This window comes from Pipistrellus kuhlii, unplaced genomic scaffold, assembly GCF_014108245.1.
Source record: "Pipistrellus kuhlii isolate mPipKuh1 unplaced genomic scaffold, mPipKuh1.p scaffold_m20_p_4, whole genome shotgun sequence".
Classification (NCBI taxonomy): domain Eukaryota; kingdom Metazoa; phylum Chordata; class Mammalia; order Chiroptera; family Vespertilionidae; genus Pipistrellus; species Pipistrellus kuhlii.
In genome coordinates this window covers 7,461,101-7,480,774 of record NW_023425540.1, presented here as the reverse complement: position 1 = coordinate 7,480,774, position 19,674 = coordinate 7,461,101, and the positions used below count along the sequence as shown (strand labels likewise).

The following is a 19,674-nucleotide window of genomic DNA, read 5'->3' as shown; positions in this document are numbered from 1 at the left end:
TTTTCTTTCTGAGTGGAGAATATGAAGGTGAAATATAAAGGCAGGCAGCCATTTAATGCAATGCCTAGTGAACAGTTCCCTCCTAATTCATGTTGTATAATTCCTAGGACCTCTCATTAAAATTATCCATCTTGATAAGGAAATTTAGGGTACACTTGTTAGGAAAATGATGGTGAGATATGAATAAATCTGTAACTTAATACAAAGTTGCTACCAAGTAATGTATGAGAATTTGTAAGTCTAAATATCAAAAAATGTTATGGATATGCTTATGGCAAAGACTGTGGTGATGGTTTCATGGATGTATCCTGATCTCCAAACTCATCTAGTTGTATACATTAAGTATGGATGGCATTTTGTATGTCAATCAAACCTTAATAAAATAGTATGAAAAAGGAATATTAAGAATTTTATATACCTTTACAAACTCTCAGCAGAGTGTCTCATATACTCACAGGAAATATACATAAATAATTATTTTCCTCATTCCTATTTTACCCATAGAGTAAGCCAGTAGTTCTATCTATGGCTACTGTTTAATTCAATAAAAATTTTTGTAATGACTCCAAATCTACCTAATCAAAAAATGGGCAAAGGACCTAAATAGACACTTTTTGAAAGAGGACATAAGGAAGGCCAAGAAACATATGAAAACATGTCACTAATCCTTCAAGAGATGCGAATCAAAATAACAGTGAGGTACCATCTCACACTAGTCAAAATAGCTATCACCAACAAATCAACAAATGACAAGTGCTGGTGAGAATGTGGAGAAAAAGGAACCCTCGTGCACTGCTGATGGGAATGCAGGCTAGTGCAGCCACTGTGGAAAAGAGTATGGAGTTTCTTCAAAAAATTAAAGATGGAACTCCCTTTGACCTGGTGATCCCACTTCTAGGAATATATCCCAAGAAACTAGAAACACCAATCAGAAAGGATATGTGCACCTCTATGTTCATAGGAGCATAATTTACTATAGCTAAGATTGGGAAACAGCCTAAGTGCCCATCAGCAGATGATTGGGATAAAAAAAAAAACTGTGGTACATCTACACAATGGAATACTATGCTTCTATAAAAAAGAAGGAACTTTTACCATTTGAAACAGCATGGATGGATCTGGAGAGCATTATGCTATGCAAAATAAGCTAGTCTAAGAAAGTTAAATATCACATCATCTCATTTGTAGCATATAATGAACAACATATACTGATGTAAAAAAAAAAAATTGATCCAGAGACAGACAAACACGGAACGGACTGTCAAACCTCAGAGGGTAGGCAGGGGAGGGCACGCATGCGGAGGATGTAAGAGATCAACCAAAGGACTTGTATGCATGTTTATTAGCATAACCAATGGACAGGGACACTGAGGTGCTGAGGGCTTGTCCTGGAGGGTGGGGGAAGGTGGAAGTGGCTGGGGAAGGGCCGATGGAGGAAAAAAGGAGACATATGTAATACTTTAAACAATAACAAAAAAGAAAAATAATTTTTACTTTTTTATTTTTAGAAATTCAGATCTATAGCCCCTTTATTTTTTAATATATTTTATTGATATTTTTTACAGGGAGGATGAAAGAGGGATAGAGAGTTAGTAACATGGATCAGTTGCCTCTTGCGCAATCCCCAAAGTGGGCTGTACCCGCAGCCAAAGTGCATGCCCTTGACCAGAATCAAACCTGGGACCCTTCAGTCTGGAGGCTGACGCTCTATCCGCTGAAAATTTAAAAACAATAAATAAATAAATAACTCCACTTCTAGGGCTTGGAACGCAACATCTTGCCAGGAGAGATGAGATTCCTACATGGAAATGGATGGTTTCCAGCCGGGAGCTGGCGCAGGTCTCCTCTCGCTATTGTTTCTGTGCACCTGCTCGCTGACTCTTGCCCATGGTCTAATGAGCTTCTCCATAGAGAATGCCTTTTTTGTTTATTTCCGAGTGAAGGCAATTTGGTCAAATACCCAGTAGAGGACAACCAACTGGTGAGCCAGAGCTGAGGGGAAGAGAATTGTCCCTAGAGCCAGCTTGGATAAGCTGCAGATGAGAACTGTGTGTTGGGCCGGGGAACAGGCTCAGAGGTGCCAACATTTCCTCCATCTTCCATGATAACTTCTATTTCTTTTACACTTGACAACACCAATTTAAGGCTGATTTCATTTAAACATTTTATTTCCCCTTCCAAAGCTTTTGGGTGATTTATAGCTTCACATTATGTGAGCCCCACATACTGTGAGCCCCCTTGAAGGCATCCTAAAGAGAAACAACCGTAGGTCACTAAAAAAATACATGAGTCTTTACCTCCACATGCAGCACGCACCGGGCCAGAGGATTCTCTCGCTAGCTGGCCAAGGTAATTTTGGACAAGTGATGGCCCCAGCAGAGAGGCAGGTGAAAAGCCAGCCATGCTTGTGAAGCATTTTGTGTCTTTCCTGAATATTCCTGCCTCACAAAATTCCATTATCGGAGGAGGATGTGGAAATTTTTGCTGCTTCAAGCTGCAGCTATTTTCAATAAATTGAATTACTGCTGTTTCCATATTTAACCTTGGAAAACTACAGACAGTCCTATTCTTCATGAGTTCACTATTTTGGTTTTATAATCTAATCCCACTGGAGTTCCAAGCAACTGTTTGGTTCACTTCAATTCAGCAAAACTTCCTTGGGTTTATTGCTCTCTTATGGAAAACAAATTAATTAAATATGTGTACTTTATTGACAAGCATGTATACAGTATTTTCTGTATGTGTGGAACTGCTAAGATGCTTTACAAATATTAACTGATTTATTGTAATTCATAACAACTCTATAAGGTAAGTACTATTATTCCTACAATGTAAGTGAGGCAACTAAAGCACAGGCAGGTTAAGTAACGTGCTCAAGGCTGCAAAGCTAGCAAGTGGCAAAGCTAGGATTTGAACTCAGACTTGCTTGCTCTAGAATTTACTCTCTTGCTTTGAGTCACTGTCACTGGGAGGTGCCTTGCCAACTTGGCATTAGGCCCCATCTTGACATTTGCTTTCTTCTTCTATAAATAAAAGTGTTTCCAGAGGCATCAAGGTTACTGAGAAGCTAAATATTTTTCTAACATTATGATACTTGTAATTAATTGGTGCTGAATAAGGACATTAAGCAGAAGTTAACTTTAATAGATTTTTGGATCAATTTGGATATGAATAGATGTTATCTATTACAGAAAGGTCTCAGAACTTCTTGCTTCCTCAATTTCTTTTTTTCCATCCTCGCTCCTTATCACATTTTCTGTTTCTCTTTTTCAAGGACATTTATTTCCCAAAGCACCCACATAGTCACAGCATCCATTCACAATAAACCCAACGGTGCTTCCTTTTATTATTTGAAGTCATATTAACACATTCATATTCAAAATGGTTGGGAGCCCAATTTCAGTGCCTAGAAGTCCCAGTCCTATAAGATACAAATCCACAAGCTCTTTCTTAAGTGATTTGGCATATACTACCATTAAGTCAATCTGCATTTCAATTTGACCAAGTAGTGCTAAGGTCACACAAGATAATATCATTAATGTTTTCTCTTATTCTCTCTTCCTTCTCCCCCATTTATGCCTCCTGGTTGATTATCTCCAAATATTAAGTGAGTCCATTCCCCCAAACACACACACACAGTAGAAGTCCTGTTCCACTGAGATTGCAGTGTCACCCATGCCTGACTTCATTGGAGGATCAGTTGGTCTTTCTTAAACAAGGCCTAGTAGAAAACAGGCCCTATGTCCAGTGGCTTCTCTGAGTGGTGAAAATTTTCACTAGATAACCTTACAATTATTATTTCAATAATTGACAGTATACCTAATGTGTTAGAATGACTTATTTCCCCATTGAAGAAAATCCTATTTGGGCTGATTTCAGAGAGAAGGGAGAGCAAGATAGAAACATCAATGTGTGTGTGTGTATATATATACACATATATATATGTGTGTATACATATATATATATATATATATAGAGAGAGAGAGAGAGAGAGAGAGAGAGAAAATGAGAGAGAGGCCAGGTCCATGAATTTGTGCATGGATGGGGTTTGGCCAACCTGGCCAGGGGGAGGGGACATGGGCAGTTGGCCAGCCTGCCTGCTGGTCAAACTCCTGGTCGAGGGGACAGTTTGCATATTAGCCTTGTATTATATAAGATACACACTGAGTGGCCAGATTATATGCGTTCAGAGATCATAATAATCTTGCCATTCAGTGTGTGTGTGTATATGTGTGTGTGTGTGTGTATCAAAACATAATGGACTTAACACGATTGCAGAGAAGCTGCCTGAGTTAGTTGAGTGGAAACAACCAATAACTTGCTGACAATATAGAGGTGGTGTGACAAAATTAGGGGGCGGGGGCAAGACTAACAAGATGAATAATGTCATTTTGTATCTGGGTTCCATGGCCCAGCCTGTTGTCTGTAATTATCCTGCTGTGTAAATATAAATTCTCTCCTGAGAACTGCAGGGGCCACTTGCCACAGAGGAGCAGCAGGGACTGGATTGCTAAGCATGGTAGGTTTGGCAGAAGCCCAGCCCAAGAGATTTAACCTGTTGGCTGACTAGCAAGGGAAGGAGTTTGGTAGGTAGGCACAGCCAGGTTAATTCCTTTGCATCTTTTCTTGTTACCCTTTACGTTCCTAAAAGAAAATGTGATTATCATAAACTTGAAGTTGGCTGTTTAAGAGGATGAAGAACACTGAATTTGTGCCCATAGATCTGTAGATTGTTGCATAGCTTTGGCTAGGATTTCCATAGTAGCTATACCACTCTAAAAGATGTGTACATTTACCTTAGCTGGTGTGGCTCAGTTGGTTGGAGCATTGTCCTGTACTCGAAAACGTGCTGGGTTCCATCCCCAGTTGGATCATGTGCAGGAGGCAACCAACTGATATTTCTCTCTCTTTCTCCTTTCCTTTCTCTAAAAATCAATTAAAAACATAAATAAAAGATGTGCATGTTGGGGCTGAGGAAGACAATAGATTATGTCACATTTAGTGATGCATATGTTTTCTTCTATTCCCTTTTATAACCTCTAATTAATATACATCCAAAAGTTTCTTCTTGTTCTGTGGATAGGAATTAGATATAAAAAGAAGTCCAGTTAAAAGCTCATAAATGAAATAATCTACACTAATAAAAGAATAAGATATAAATTGACTGTACATTCACAATGCCCAATCAGGAGTGAGTATGCAAATTAACCAATAGATATGCTGGATTAATTTGCACATGCAGGCACTGCACAGCTGGGGGTGCGATCACTATGGTGATGATGCAGGCTTTCCAGCTGCTCCCAGCCTCTGGGCAGCATGGGAAGGTGGAAAAGCGGCCTCAGGCCAGAACAAAAAGGTGGCTCTGGCCAGAGTGAAGATGGTGCCTGGCAGCCAAGGGAAGGAAGGCCCATTCTTGCATGAATCTTCATGCATCAGGCCTCTAGTATAGGTATAATCATAGTCTTTATTTTTATTTATAATTTATACCCCACACAGTTTTTGAAAAAAAAATTGAGCATATTATAGCAATTACACATTTGACACAGAATAATTAAAAGAAATAATTAAGGGAGCAATAAAAAAGGAAGAACAGTTCTAGGTACCACTAACTTGGAATGAATATTTAGCTTCTAAAGGGGTGTGCTAAGGAAGAGCAGAGAAATAATTTCCTGACTATAATCACAACAGTGGATTCTTTTGGCATGTTAGCACTGTGCCACATACTTTATAAGCATTACCACATTTAATTGAGTGAGGTTGGTTAATGGTATCTTCCCCATTTCACAGTGAAGGAAACTGAGGCACAACATGATGAAGTCACTTAACCTGTTGTCACTTAGCTGAGAAGTAGTGGAACAGGGCACTTGAATTCTGGAATCCATATTATTCTCTCTATATGACTGTCAATGTGGAATGATTTTGTAGGTAATAAGATTATATTATTTAAAAAAAAAAAGTAAGGATTTTGCTCTGGCTCTTTGATTCTAATGTTCCAGGTAAGCCCCAATTTTTTGTCTTATTTTGTTATCATTAAACCTGACAGTAGAGAGTTTTATCTCTGAGGACAGGGAGTTTTATCTGATTTGGGGGAGACCTGTGGCTGTGGAATCTTGAGCAGTCTTGGGCAGGAGGGACCTTTGCTGCCAGCTGCATTTCCCCATTGTTTCTCTCCCTGAGGACCCATCAAGGCATTTCTCTCAAAATGATTACGTCCCAACACTTCTCCTGCCAAACTTCCAAGTTTTCTGTTTCTAGTCTACACGAGAGAGAAGAGGGAACTGATCATGACATTAAGGCCTACTGTCCACCCATCAAGTACTGCAGCTGAGTCATTCTTCTGAGGTGGCAGGACCTAGAACTCTGTTGCCTGGGGCTCAACCTTGGCCTCCTTCTAACACTATTGCGCTCCTCACACAGGGAGTCTTTTATGATAAACAAACAGTGTAACCTTTGGGGGTGTAATGGTTTACCATTTCATGGTGAATCATAGGGAATGACAAAATATTGGGGGGTCATATTATTTTTGAAAATGATGGCTGATTCATTGTCACTGCTGGAGTAACAAAAGGTTTGGATAATTTATGAGGGGATGGTTTTCAGTTGGAAGCTGGGGTGGAAGATTTTTTTTGGGGGGGTAGCAGGAAGAAGAAGGGGAATAAGAAGATATTTCCATTTTAGGAACCATTAATCTAGTTTAATTCATAACATGGAGGACTTGTGAATGAGGTTACATAGTATTCAACTTTGTGTTTGGCTCTGTGTCTAGGATGTTGCCTGGCGCATGTTAAATATTGAGTAAATTTTACCAAAATAAATTTAATGTAATAATGTATTTTATGTCTTCAACTTCTAAGTTTATAAAATACCTTCTAAGTTCTTTTCACTGCCTGTCCCTTTGCTTCTATATAGGACTGCACATAACCAGAATTCCTTAGAATTTTCTACCCAAGAATTTGTAATGGTTATATTTGCAGCACTCAAGCAGGGGTGCATGGGTCTGTCCAGAGTTACTTGCCACAGAGAAAGTCTTTGACTCCTCATGTTTTATCTTAAAATCAAAAGAAAAATTTGTCCTCTTCTCCTTTGTGTGTGTGGTACAAAAATAATCTCTTCCTCCTTCATATATCAAATAAAATTGATGTCCTAGAAACACATACCGTGTTTAAGAATTGGCTTGTAGAACACCACACTGTTATCTACCTATATTTCAGTTTGAAAAGACTATTCCAAGACATTCTGAACAATTTTCTTTTTTCATAATAAAGAGGCAATTACATTTGTTGTCTAATTGTTTGATAGAGCTTAGATTTGGGCACCTTACCATGCCATCTGAATTCTGAAAACCAATACACAGATATATAATAGCAAACTATTAGTAGTTTCCTGAAACAATACCTGAGGATATTCTCTTTTCTCAATTCCACGTATCCTAATCTCCAAAAACCTTAGCCTGCTCAGCCACTCTGATGTGTGCACAAGATGAAGGCTGCACTGGGCAAGTTTTCTTGGCTGTGCTTTCTAGGCATCCATAGTTACCTTATCCAGGTAGCCACGGCCTCCTCAGAGAAATCCAGTCATTGCAGGCTTATACAGCACAGGTCTGTGCCACAGCCTGACAGCTCTCCTAATTGTCAGGGAAAAGGTCGGTAAACTCTTTTGCAACAATTAGCTGCTAATCAGAGAGTAGTTAGTATTAATGTGTTACTCTATTCCAGGATTTTTTTCCCCCTTCCCTTAGGATGTCTCCAAGGATTTCTCAGAGGCCTGATTGCCCCTCTCCTATTGATTCTTCAGCCACCAGCTCTGTCTTCTTGCCTCACCAGATAGAACAAAAGACAAGGGAGTACTTTTTCACAGTCTGATCAAACAGTCCCCTGTGCCCCTCGCTTGGTATTGAGCCAAGTATCATCACCTGGCTCTAGGTACTGTTTCCTAGTTTGGGAAGGAGAAACCTGGTCCAGGAATTCAGTGGGGGGTCTTGAGAAAACACACTCTATGACCTTATCCACCCACTGCAACAGGAAACTCTCTTTGTGATGCAGGCATTAGCCATGAAACCATCTCCCTGGATGGTAACCACCCTAAGTGGTAGAAATGGGTATTCCTTCCTGGGACCCTGAGGTAGCCCATGGTGGGTAATAATAACAACTGTTATATGTAGAGAGCCCTAGAGTTTATAAAGTGCTATTTCACTTAATTATCATAATTTCCCAGCAAGGTATGTTCACAAAGAAAAATGGACACCATTAGTGTTAACTACAGATTTGAGAAGGAAAGAGAAAAGTCTAAAAAACATCTCCTATGTCATCCTGAAATGTCCTCACCTTTGTTCTTGTCCTTTACATGCATGTCAGTGTTCCCTGTCTGATTATTGGTCCAAGGAAATAGCTGTTGTTCCTATTGGATTAATTGGTATTTGGGGGTTTTGCTATAGTGAAGGTTTAGGAGAGCTGCCTTCAAGCCCACAAAGAGGTGTGCATCTACTCTTTTCTTTTAGAGTTCAGTTCTACCTCTTACTGAGGTAGGGATCTTAGGTGTGGACCAAAGTACACCAACAGTTCTTGAACTTCTTCAGCTGCCAGATCTCTCCTGACATGGAGATATGCTTCACAGAGTTAACTAAAAAAATTCTGAAAACTAGCATGTCTCTTTTAAATGAGACCAAATCTGTCTTTGGCTATGGTCCTACACTTCACAGAGTATCTGGTCTGCCATATGCTTGGCCATGTCACTGTTTAGCAAAAGAGGATGCTGAATGGATCTTGTTGTTTGGAACATTCTACTCACTTGGCCCTGGGCACTACTCTGGCTTCCCATCTGCTTCTAAGTACAGCCCTTGGATCTGATTCTAATTCTGAAAGGTCTGAGAGCCACCCTCTTTGAGCCCTGATTCAACATTAGGTTCCCAGAGATTCCTTCTTAGTGAGGAGTTTTCATTCAATTCAGTTGAACTCAACTCATTAGTTTTGACCAATATGAGAATAGTTATATTTTGGTTGATAGTGGACTTAGAAACAGTAGAACTCGACTCCAGCTAAAGCTACATGTCCTAGATATTATTTCTCTCCCTCCATATCTCCCCACTGTCCTTTACCTTGCCCTTGGCTCCAGGTGGCTGAATATTATAGAATTCATTAACAGAGTTCTGAGTTCTCAAACTTACAAATAGGTTTGGCCAATGGAGGTGCCTTGAGTGGATATATTATAGGAAAGTGATGTTGGAGTGTATTGCCTGGGATCTCTCTCTGAGCTTGTTTTAGGATGGGTGAGTCCTTTCACAGAAGCTTCTTTCTGTATCCTTACTGAAAAGGATCCTTTTTGTTGTTACTGGGCTTGAGACACAATATTATAATCTATGGCCCCTGTATATTCCATCCACATGGTCTCATTAGAAATAAACTCTTCTTGAATTATTCCAATTGGATTGTGACATTGGTTTTCTGGTGATACTCTGACAGATAGTCACTTCATAGGACTAGTTACCTCAAATGTAAGTTGACAGGTTTAAAGCAGATAATATTCCTTCAAGCTGAAAATGTGCTTGACATGTGGGGACTGCAAAACAAAATCTCTTCTTTAGGAGCTTTGGATCTCGTTGAAGTGATGCTCTACATACCTACCAAATGCAGAATATAACTAAGTGTGTGATTAGGAGGTATACATGTTCTAAGAATTCAGAAAAGGGAATGGTCAGTGTGAACTGAATGGTAGAAGGAAATATGGATCTGCCAATAAGTTCTGCCCCAACTCCAAAGAACCACTTGATGGGTTTTCTGATTTAGATCCAAAATGGATGTTGTCTTCAGAGTTGTATCAAGTGGTTGGCGTAGCTCAGTGGTTGAGCATTGACCTATGAATCAGGAGTTCATGGTGGTTTGATTCCCATTCAGGGCATATGCCTGAGTTGCAGGCTCAATCCCCAGTGTGGGGTGTACAGGAGGCAGCCAATCAATGATACACTCTCGTCATTGATGTTTCTCTCTCTCACTCCCTCGCCCTTCCTCTCTGCAATCAATAAAAATATATATATATATATTTTTTTTAAATGAAGAACATTTTTAAAAAAAGGCTTATTATTAGATAAGTGGAAAGCCTGTTTTGGAGCTATTTCAAGGAGCCACATAATATTGGTTAATCTTAGGCAAAGCATCCTGTGAATGATTTACTGCACTCAGCCACCTGCCATTATGAAATATATAATTTTAGGATTTTTTTAATTGAAATATTCTTTTTTTAAGTGTACAAAAAATAGGATTATTGTTCAATATGAGAGGTTGGAGATCTTAATTGGCATTAATTATCCATACCTTAAATGTTTTATAATCTGAAAGTAAATATTTTATTTGTTATAGGCTACGTCTGTTTTTTTCCCCTTTGACTCAGAAATGTGAAGGACATAAACACTGACAGAATAAAAATATAATAATCACCCTCATAACCACCATATATATTTCTTAAATCCCCCAAACAATTGAGTCACAGTGTACCCTTTTCCAGTTGGATATTTTCCCCCCACCAAAGGTAATTCCTACTCCCTCTTCCCACCTACTAGTCCCAATCTAGGGCCAGGCCAAGACAGAAATTGCTTTTCAACTTCTTTGGTGTAGAGAAGCCTCACTTTTATTGAGAGTAGGAGGCTATACTATAGCCCTTGGGGAGGTCTTAGCTTTATGTGAACACTGATTGTTCAGGCCTAAGAAATCCAAAGCCCTAGGTTTTTATATTGTTTACTATCCTCATGACATCCAAGGCTTCAGGGCTAACTTAGTGAACTGGATTCTGTCTGCTCTTTGGTTAGGTTTTGCATGTTGGAGATTTTCCTTATATTCTTACTAACTCATCTATGCATGTTCATGTATTTTTTTGTAATAGGAGACTTTAAAAGAAATCCGTTTTCCATGTTGTGAAGTGCAGAAGCAAATACACTCTTACTTAGACTCAAAGACTACTCATAGTGATGCTTATATTCTCCCACCCCAGAGGCAAGATGACTGTTGCCTGAACTAATTATAAAAATAGAAAGACTTTTATAGCCAAGAAGCTAATTCAGCTGACCCACTAAGAATTTTTTAAAGAAGTAAAATTGTACTGCCCAAGCATAGGAGTCAGTCCAGCTGCGGCCATAGCTCTTTCAACAGCCAACAGTGTAATCACATTTAATAGAGCAGCTGCCACCCTTGAGAGGAAGGGCATAGCCTTGACCCCGCCAGCTGACCTCATCATGAGCAGCAACAATGGCAATGATCCTGGCAATGGGGAGGTTCTGAAATAACTCTGTTAATCATCCTCTATCCACTTGGAGACATGGAGAAGATTCTTTTGGATGCACAAGAATCAGGAAGAATAGTTTACAAAACTTCTCACGGTGACAGAGGAGCATGGCAAATTATGTTTGATGTGGAAATGCACAGTAGCAGGGACCACAGCTCCATCAGAAGAAATTGTAGAAGAGAAAGAAGATGATGCTTTGAAGAAAAGTGTAGACAGGGTGTCCTACCGGTCCAATGAGCCTGGAGATGTTCTACCTAAGGAGTTCCATTGCAGGCCACCTCAATGTGATTTCTTTCAGCATGAGCAAAAGAGGAGCCATGAGAAAGGGGATTTTCTCTGCAGAATTGCTTAAGGTTTCCTCTATCTCTCTTTCTCTCATATTCTGGCTCTGGGAATAGGCATCTACTTTGGAAAATGATGGCATGCACTTCTGTTAGCACCTACTGAAGGAACAAGAGCCCCTGGAAGAGCGTGTGACCCTAGAAGTGGTGTGTTGTCATTGTAGTTGATTTAAACTTGGGACCATTGTAAGCATGATCCACCCTACAACCCTATTTTTACATATCCAAACTCCAGTAGCTCTCAAATCCAGGACTTTACTCAAATCTCATTCTCTTTTTGGCCTATAGGACACTTTAACAGAGTTTAGTGTTGTTTAGACATTTGCAAGGGCTTCTTCTCTGCAAATGGCACCAGCAGATAATAATTCTTCCCACAATGCTATTGTCTCCTTTTACTCTCACCAGACTTAGACCTGTACTATTCATGATATAGCTGTTGCTCTTGCAAGATAACTACATCTCTGTCTTAAAACAAGGGCAGGTTAGCAAATTCTATGAAAAAATTGCTATTTTATTTTGCTTTTTAAGACAAAGGCAAGCTTTCCTAAGCTTATCTATAGTTATTAAAAAAATAAAACAAGGAAAAAAAAGAAGACACAACAATGGAATCATTAAAGAATTTATTAGCCTGTACAATATAATGCAGTCATTTAAACTGCAGACTGTAATACTATACAAAATCATTGATGATGTAATTTAATGTGTTTGGTCTATGTAAAACATGAAAGCATATGGACCCAACCTCAAAGGATGTGTGGGTAAATGGATAGAGAGTATGAAAATTGCACATTTTTTATTTTTAAACTACCCCTTAATATTATCACATTTGTTTTGCAGACAATTAAAACAACATATAGTCTGTCATGTAGAAAGAGGGTAGGGTAAAGTTGGTGGGAGAGCAAGACCACCAGTCCCAGAGTGAGTCTGTGGTATCATTGCCCCCAACATTTCCTTTGCTGTCTTGTTTGTACCATGAAAGACTAAAGAATCTTAAATGTCAGAGAATCACTGTCTTCTCTAACATCCAGGACTAGCAAAGGGCAGAAAGTTAACTAAGTACCTATTAAATAATTAATTCTTACTCAAGTATTCAATTAATATATTTTAATGTCAATGCATAACTTTTTACTTTCACATACAACAGCCATTACCCCTTCTAATACAATGTAGATTCATGTGTTTTTCATTTTAAATTAAAAGAAATAAGAGAGAGAGAATCTCCATGATTGATGCTCTGTATCACCAACATAACTGCAAGAAATAATGCTTTATATAAATGTGTACTTTGAGGTGAGTGATTTGGGAATGTTTGTTTGGAATGTAATACATGTGCATATTCTTGGATTTATGGGACGCAATTTCCTGTAGTGTTAAGGTGATGCTATTCAGAATCTTTTTAGGTCTAATAATTCTGTTTTTTAGAAATGAGTCTGTATATGTGCCCCCAGTCCACAGATATTGCTTATTATCCCAGCTTTGCCATAAGATTGAAAGCAAGAGGAGATAAGCTGTTTTCTCCTCTTACACAGATCTCAAGTCCCAAGGCTGGAGGAAGTGAAAGAGAGATTGGAAGAAAGACCAAAGGGAAAAATAATCCCCATGCTGCAAACATTTGTTTGATAAAAAAAAAAAAAAAAAAAAAAAAAGATCCAGCTGTTGGCAAGAAGTGGTGTTTTGTGAGGGCATCATAGAATCAAGGGCTTATATTTCAAGTAGATGTTCTTTCTGTAGCACAAACATGATTAAGGGTAATGTAGTGTTATTTCAGATTTTCATTGTTTATAAAAGGAAATCCAATAGTGCCAGACATGCAAGAACAAAGCTAAATTGGCTTCCGAAGCCTTCTGGCTTTTGAATTTAAGAGAATGTAATAATTGGGCTGTTTATTTGCCATGTTTCATATATTTTCTTCTTAGAGGAAAAATATAGTAGAGGTTTTCTTTTTTTCGTCCAGAATAGTTGGTTTTAGTAATATGGATTTGGTTTTATCTAATCTGCTCCTTCTCTTCCCCAGGCCATTCATTCGGTCTGCCCAGAGAATCAGAGCTGCTCCTGCACTTACAGATATTCAGGGCTGCCCCAAGCTTTCATGCTGCCCCTACAGAGAGGTTCTAGTGGAGAAACCAGGGGAAGGAGGTGACATTTAAAAAAATAATAAAATATATCACCACCATAAATATCATATGATTTTTACTTACATGTGAAATCTAAAGAATAATTGAACAGACTAAATAGAAACAGATACATAATACAAAGAACAGATTGATGGAAGCCAAAGGGAAAGGAGGCTGGGGGGCTGGATGGAAAACGTGAAGGAATTAAGAAGTACAAATTGGCAGTTACAAAACAGTTATAGGGATGTAAAGTCAGCATAGGCAATCCTATATAATAAAAGCCCAGTGATCCAAATAGTGGAATGACTAGAATGAACATGACCCCTCACCCAGGCCAGCTGCCCCTTAGTGAGTGGTTAGGGGCAATAAGTCAGGCGGACAAGCAGTTAGGGGTGATCAGGGAAGCAGGCAGAGTGGTTAGGGATTATCAGGCAGGCAGAGAGGGTTAGGGGCAATCAGACAGGCAGGCAGAGTGGTTAGAGGTGGTCATGAAGGCAGGCAGAGTGTTAGGGGTGATCAAGAAGGCAGGCATAGTGGTTAGGGGTGATCAGGCAAGCAGGCAAGCACTTAGGTGCCAGCAGTCCTGGATTGCAAGAGGGATGTCCCACTGCTGGTTTAGGCCAGATCTTCAATGGGATCAAACCTGAACCGGCAGTCGGACATTCCCCCACGGGTCCCGGATTTCAAGAGGGTGCAGGCTGGGCTGAGGGTACCCCCCCACCTTTTCAGTGCACAAATTTTGTGCACCAGGCCTCTAGTATAGTCAATAATATTGTAATAACCATATGGATTGCCAGGTGGGTACTGGATATGTTGAAGGGAGCACCTTGTAACCTATATGATTATCTATACACTGTGTGTTACACCTGAAAGTAATACAAAATAGTGTTGAATGCAAAGTATAATACTAATAAGAAAATATTAGAGCCTTAAACCACTAGCTTCTAAAGAGGGGTAGGAAAGACTGGGCTGTGTGTCAAATACATCTCTTTTGTCAACTTTTTTCCTTTCCCTTAAGGTACATTGCCTAGACATGATTGAGTCTACTTGGCTTGTCACTGACTGCTCTTGATGCTCAGTTTTAAGTAACCTGTCCCAGGTATAAAACTACCAAGGGAAGAGCTGTTCTACACTTGCACCCCCTACAGGTGGCTTGGGTTGAGGGAAAGATGTGGTAGTCTGTCTCTGGATATCAGGACACCCTATACTTGTGCTAAGAATCTGGAGTGACATGTGCGTAAGGACCCAGAGATGGTGGGTCTTGGTGTTGTTGCATCTGGTACAGAAGAGACAACTTAGAGCCAGGGAATCAAAAATAAAGACTTTAAAATGCTTTACCTATCTAAAGCATTTTTGGATACTATGGCAATATTTTCATTGAGTAATACTCAGAAATTATGGAAACTATAGTGTTTATAACTTTCATTCATTCATTCAGCCAATATTTGGTGATAACTTACTTTATGTCAGGCAATTAGTTCTCAGAGTTAATAATACAAAAATAAGAATAGTGATAATAAAATCTAATATTTGTCAAGTATTTTCTGTGAAACATGTTTAGTGCTTATATATTTTATTTTATAATCTTTATACGTAGATAGCACTATCACACCCATTTATAGATGAGGATATTGAGGTTTAGAGGTATGGAAATATATTATGTCCTACAGCAATATTTATTGAGCATCTTTTTATGCCAGTCATTGTGCCTTCTGTTGGGAGTATGGTGCTGAGCAATAATTTGATTCTAATTCTAGTGAAAATAGATTGACAATAAGCAAATAAGCAATTCAATAAAATGAAAGTTGAAGCTAAAGATTCATACCATGAAAAAAATAAAACTTGGTCATATGATAGGGACTGATAGATAGCCAGGGAGGGTGGGACAAATTAGCTACTTTGGATACAGGAAGATTTACTTAAGAAGGTGACATTCAAGCTGACACTTGAATGAGAAGGTGCCAGCCATGCAAACCACTAGGGGCAGAGTGTTGCTGGCAATGGGAATAGCAAGCACAAGGGCCTGTTGAGATGAGCTTGGTGTGTTTGATAAGTAGAAAGAAGGCTTCTGTAGCTACAGTCCAACAAGGAAAGGGAGAGTGATACATTTTGAGCAGCCTTAGGGCCCTGGGCCACACGCTACTAAAGACTCTTGCAGTTCTCTTCTTTCAAGCTCATTGAGCATCTTTAGGGCAGCAAATGGGGAAGGACCAGACAGTCTGCTGGGCAAATCAGATTCTTTTGTTTCCTCCTATACAAAGCACAATTCTCTCTTAGGTCCAGACTTGTCCTCTGCATCTTGGACTGTCCTGGCCCATTGGAAGTTGAGGCAGAGCCAAGGACCAGGAGGAGCATGGTCTTCTATGGTTCTCTTCTGGACTATTTGTCAATGCACATGTCCCTTTTAGTTCCTCTCTAGGCTCTATGAAAACAGCCCAGGCCAACGTTGCCGACAAAATATGCCATTTTCTCCCTAATCTTTGCCACATTGCTTTCATGGGCACCACCTTTCATTTTTCTTACTCTGCCATCCTTGATTCAACTTCTGACTCACTGCCTTTGGTAGAATGGTCATTACAAATGTGGGAACTCAGAGATTTGAAAGGTCCTCAAGAGATCAATCCATAGGCACCTTAACATTAAAAAGGAATAAACAAACATAATGATTACATGTATTTAGGCTTTGATTCTTGCTCTTCAGCTTTGGTTATTGATGATCACTAGAAGATCTTATAGCGCAGGACTGAACTGTTTTATCAAAAGGTATCACATACAATTTATCATAGCATTTACCATGCGTTCTCAGAGTGGTGATTTTTCTCGCCTATTTCTCTCCACTATGATATGAACTCCACAATGACAGAGCCTAGATGAGTCTTGTATACTATTTTGTTTCCATATTCCTGACCCATATAATAGGTACTCCATAAATACTTACCAAATGCTTAATACTACAGAGAAGGAGGTAAGGCCAGAAATATTGATAGAAGGAACCCACCTTCCCTTCCCTTACCTGATAAGTGTTGTTATTTCAATCTTCCTAACCCTCTTCTCTTCTCACCACATACACATCTCTCATCACAGTGCTTTGTACACAGTCAGTTTATTTAATAAATGACAGCTAGATAAATCTTGTCCCCATAAAACCTGAGGCACACAGGGGCTTCTGGAGTAGAGTGGGAGATCAATGAATAAAAAGTACCTATCTGGATGGTTTAATTTTAGCCTGAAAGATTTATCTTGAGAACTTGTCAGAACCAATGAAAGACATTTTGAAGTGAAAACCAAGAGATTAGTAAAAACCAGCACCAAAGCCACATATTCCGTTGGGTTTCAAGCAAACTTGAAACTTGCTTCATGTGCGATAATTTTCAGCTGCTATAAGTGTTTAAAACAGCTTTAGAGGAGAATGGTGACATGGGAAGAGTGAGAGGTGATTATAGGTATGAGATACGTGTGTACTACAGGCAGAGGGCGGCAATTCAGAGTGTGGTTTCTACCTTTGGAAATGACTTTATCTGCCGGCATAGTTTCCACTAGAACAGATTTTCTCAACCTAGTTCGCATGGGTATTTGGGGCCGGTTGACTATTCACTGTGGGAGCTGCCTGGTGCGTTGTAGGATATTCACCAGCCTCCCTGGCCTCTACCCACTAACTGCCAGCAGCCATTCAGTGATCACAACACAAACGGTGTCCACATGTTGTCAGATGTCCCCTGGGTCAAATTACCACTGGTTCAGTACCCCTGCTCTAGGGAAACAGCGGAGTCTGCTGCTCTTTCTGATTACTCGACAACTGCCGCAGACCGACCGATGTCCTCTTAAATCTCACATTTTGGATATAGATTCTTCCCAGTTTCAGAACCTTTTGTTTTTGGAAGCTGCCCTCACTGATGTTGTATTGCCAGGCTCAGAAGGCTGTGATGCTGTTGTCATTGGCTTAGCAGCATGGTATGTACAACCTCGGATTCCATGTGACTATGCTGAGAAGGGTCCAATCAGGATGGATGCCCAGAAGAGAGAGAGAATGAAGTGAGCTGGTTTAGACGGTCATTTAGGACTGCTCCACTTCTTGGGGTCTCTTTTAATTATTATTTTTTCTGGCATGCATATTGATCGTCCTTGGAAAGAAATTCATGTGAAAAGAAGGCTTCATAGTTTCAACAAGAGTAGCCCTCGGAGTGAGCTCTCTTTTCTGCCCTCCTTGATGGGAACACCCACCGCTGCTCTTAAACTACTCACTGCCAGCTTATCCATTGGTCTAAGGAATCCACTCAGGAAATTGAAAGAAATTGTGGTGAATATTGAGCTTCTCTTCCTCGGAGAGGCATCGATGTAATAGGGCTTCTCAAATTTAGCCTCTGGAATCAATAGACTTAAGCAAGGAAACCAACCTGCTTTCCTTCCTCTCACTGCCTGAGCTGGGCTGAGGGAGAAGACTATTCACAATATGAAAGACACAGATTTCCCCAAAGATAAACCACAGCATGACTATTTTGATTTTTTCTTTACAAAAGGATTCATCTCCGTGCTCCAAAATAGTGAAATATATTGGGATTATTTAATATTTGAAAATGTATTTCCTACATGATTTTTATGTCAAGAGAAGTGTATACATTAAATTACAGGTGTGTGGTTTTTAATGATCTGTTCAATTCTAGAAGTGTTTTGTCTTGTGGTGCATTGCATGCATTTTCTCTGATGACACAAAATTTCCTTTTTTAAAAAACAATGTTTTATTGATTTTAGAGAAGAAGGGAGATAGATATAGAGATAGAAACATCACCGATAAGAGATAAACATTGATGGGCTGCCTCTTGCACATACCCCAATGGGGATCAAGCCCACAACCCAGGCATGTGCTCTTGGCCAGAATCAAACCTGAGGCCCTTCAGTCTGCAGGCCAATACTCAGGCCACTGAGCCAAAACAGCTAGGGCCATAAAATTTCTTATATTGTCCAGAAAGACCTGGTCATACCCTGGAGACTGAGACAAGATTATGTACCAGGAATAAGGTTTGGTCTTTGTCTCCAAAAGAAAAAAAAAATCCAAATGGCTGATCAGTAAGTCAGTGGGGTAAACAAAAATTAATGAGATTAATTGTATATTGTCACATAAGAACTAAGTAATTACAGATTCAACACTATGTGTTTACAATTAGAAAGAACTGATTGACTTCCAAACCAAATAAAAGTGATTTAATAGGTCATTTCAAAGACAGCTGTGGGACCAAAGCCAGTAGCTCTCAATGCTGTGATCTAAGATTGACCTAGGATGTAATAGACACTCGATTATGCTATGCTTTCCCAAGGAGATATAAGATTTAGGTACTCATAATAATGACTGGCAATGTGGAAAAGTAAATATTGTAAAATGTTTCCCAAGTCTTTTAAAAAATGATTTGAGATTTAATACTGTTTCCATAATTTGGGTATTTTCTCTCCTCCATGACAGTTAGAAACCAAGAGTGGATTTCATGTATTTTCAGTGTGGTCTGGAATGGGCCTGTTGGACTGAAGGCCTCAGTTCCTAGCTTGCTGGTTTAATTTAAGTTCTTTACTACATGGGCCTCGCCAACATGGCACTTCGCTTTGTCAAAGCCAGCAAGGCAGCCTTAGCCCGTTTGGCTCAGTGGATAGAGCATAAGCCTGTGGACCAAAGGGTCCCAGGTTGGATTCAGTTTAAGGGTATGACGTACCTTGGTTGCAGGCTTCTCCCCAGCCTGGGATCTGATCAGGGTATATGCAGAAGGCAACCAATCGATCGATATGATATGTGTTTCTCTCACATCGATATTTCTCTTTGTCTTTCCCTCTTCCACAAAAACAAAACAAAACAAAACAAAAACAAACAAACCAAACAGCAATGCAGAGAGTAGCAAGGTGGAGGTCCCAATCATTTCTTATTTAATCTCAGAAATGGTGTCCCATTGTGTTGGTGTCATCTA

General features: G+C 39.6%; 1 protein-coding gene and 1 pseudogene across 1 annotated transcript in view; both read left to right on the top strand.

The window, feature by feature from the left end:
* The window catches only part of PLCXD3 (phosphatidylinositol specific phospholipase C X domain containing 3), a 115,244-nt gene that overhangs the window by 48,314 nt on the left and 47,256 nt on the right, over positions 1-19,674 (top strand). The gene's annotated exons all lie outside the window — the stretch shown is intronic.
* On the top strand, positions 11,219-11,746 carry LOC118703477 (annotated as a pseudogene).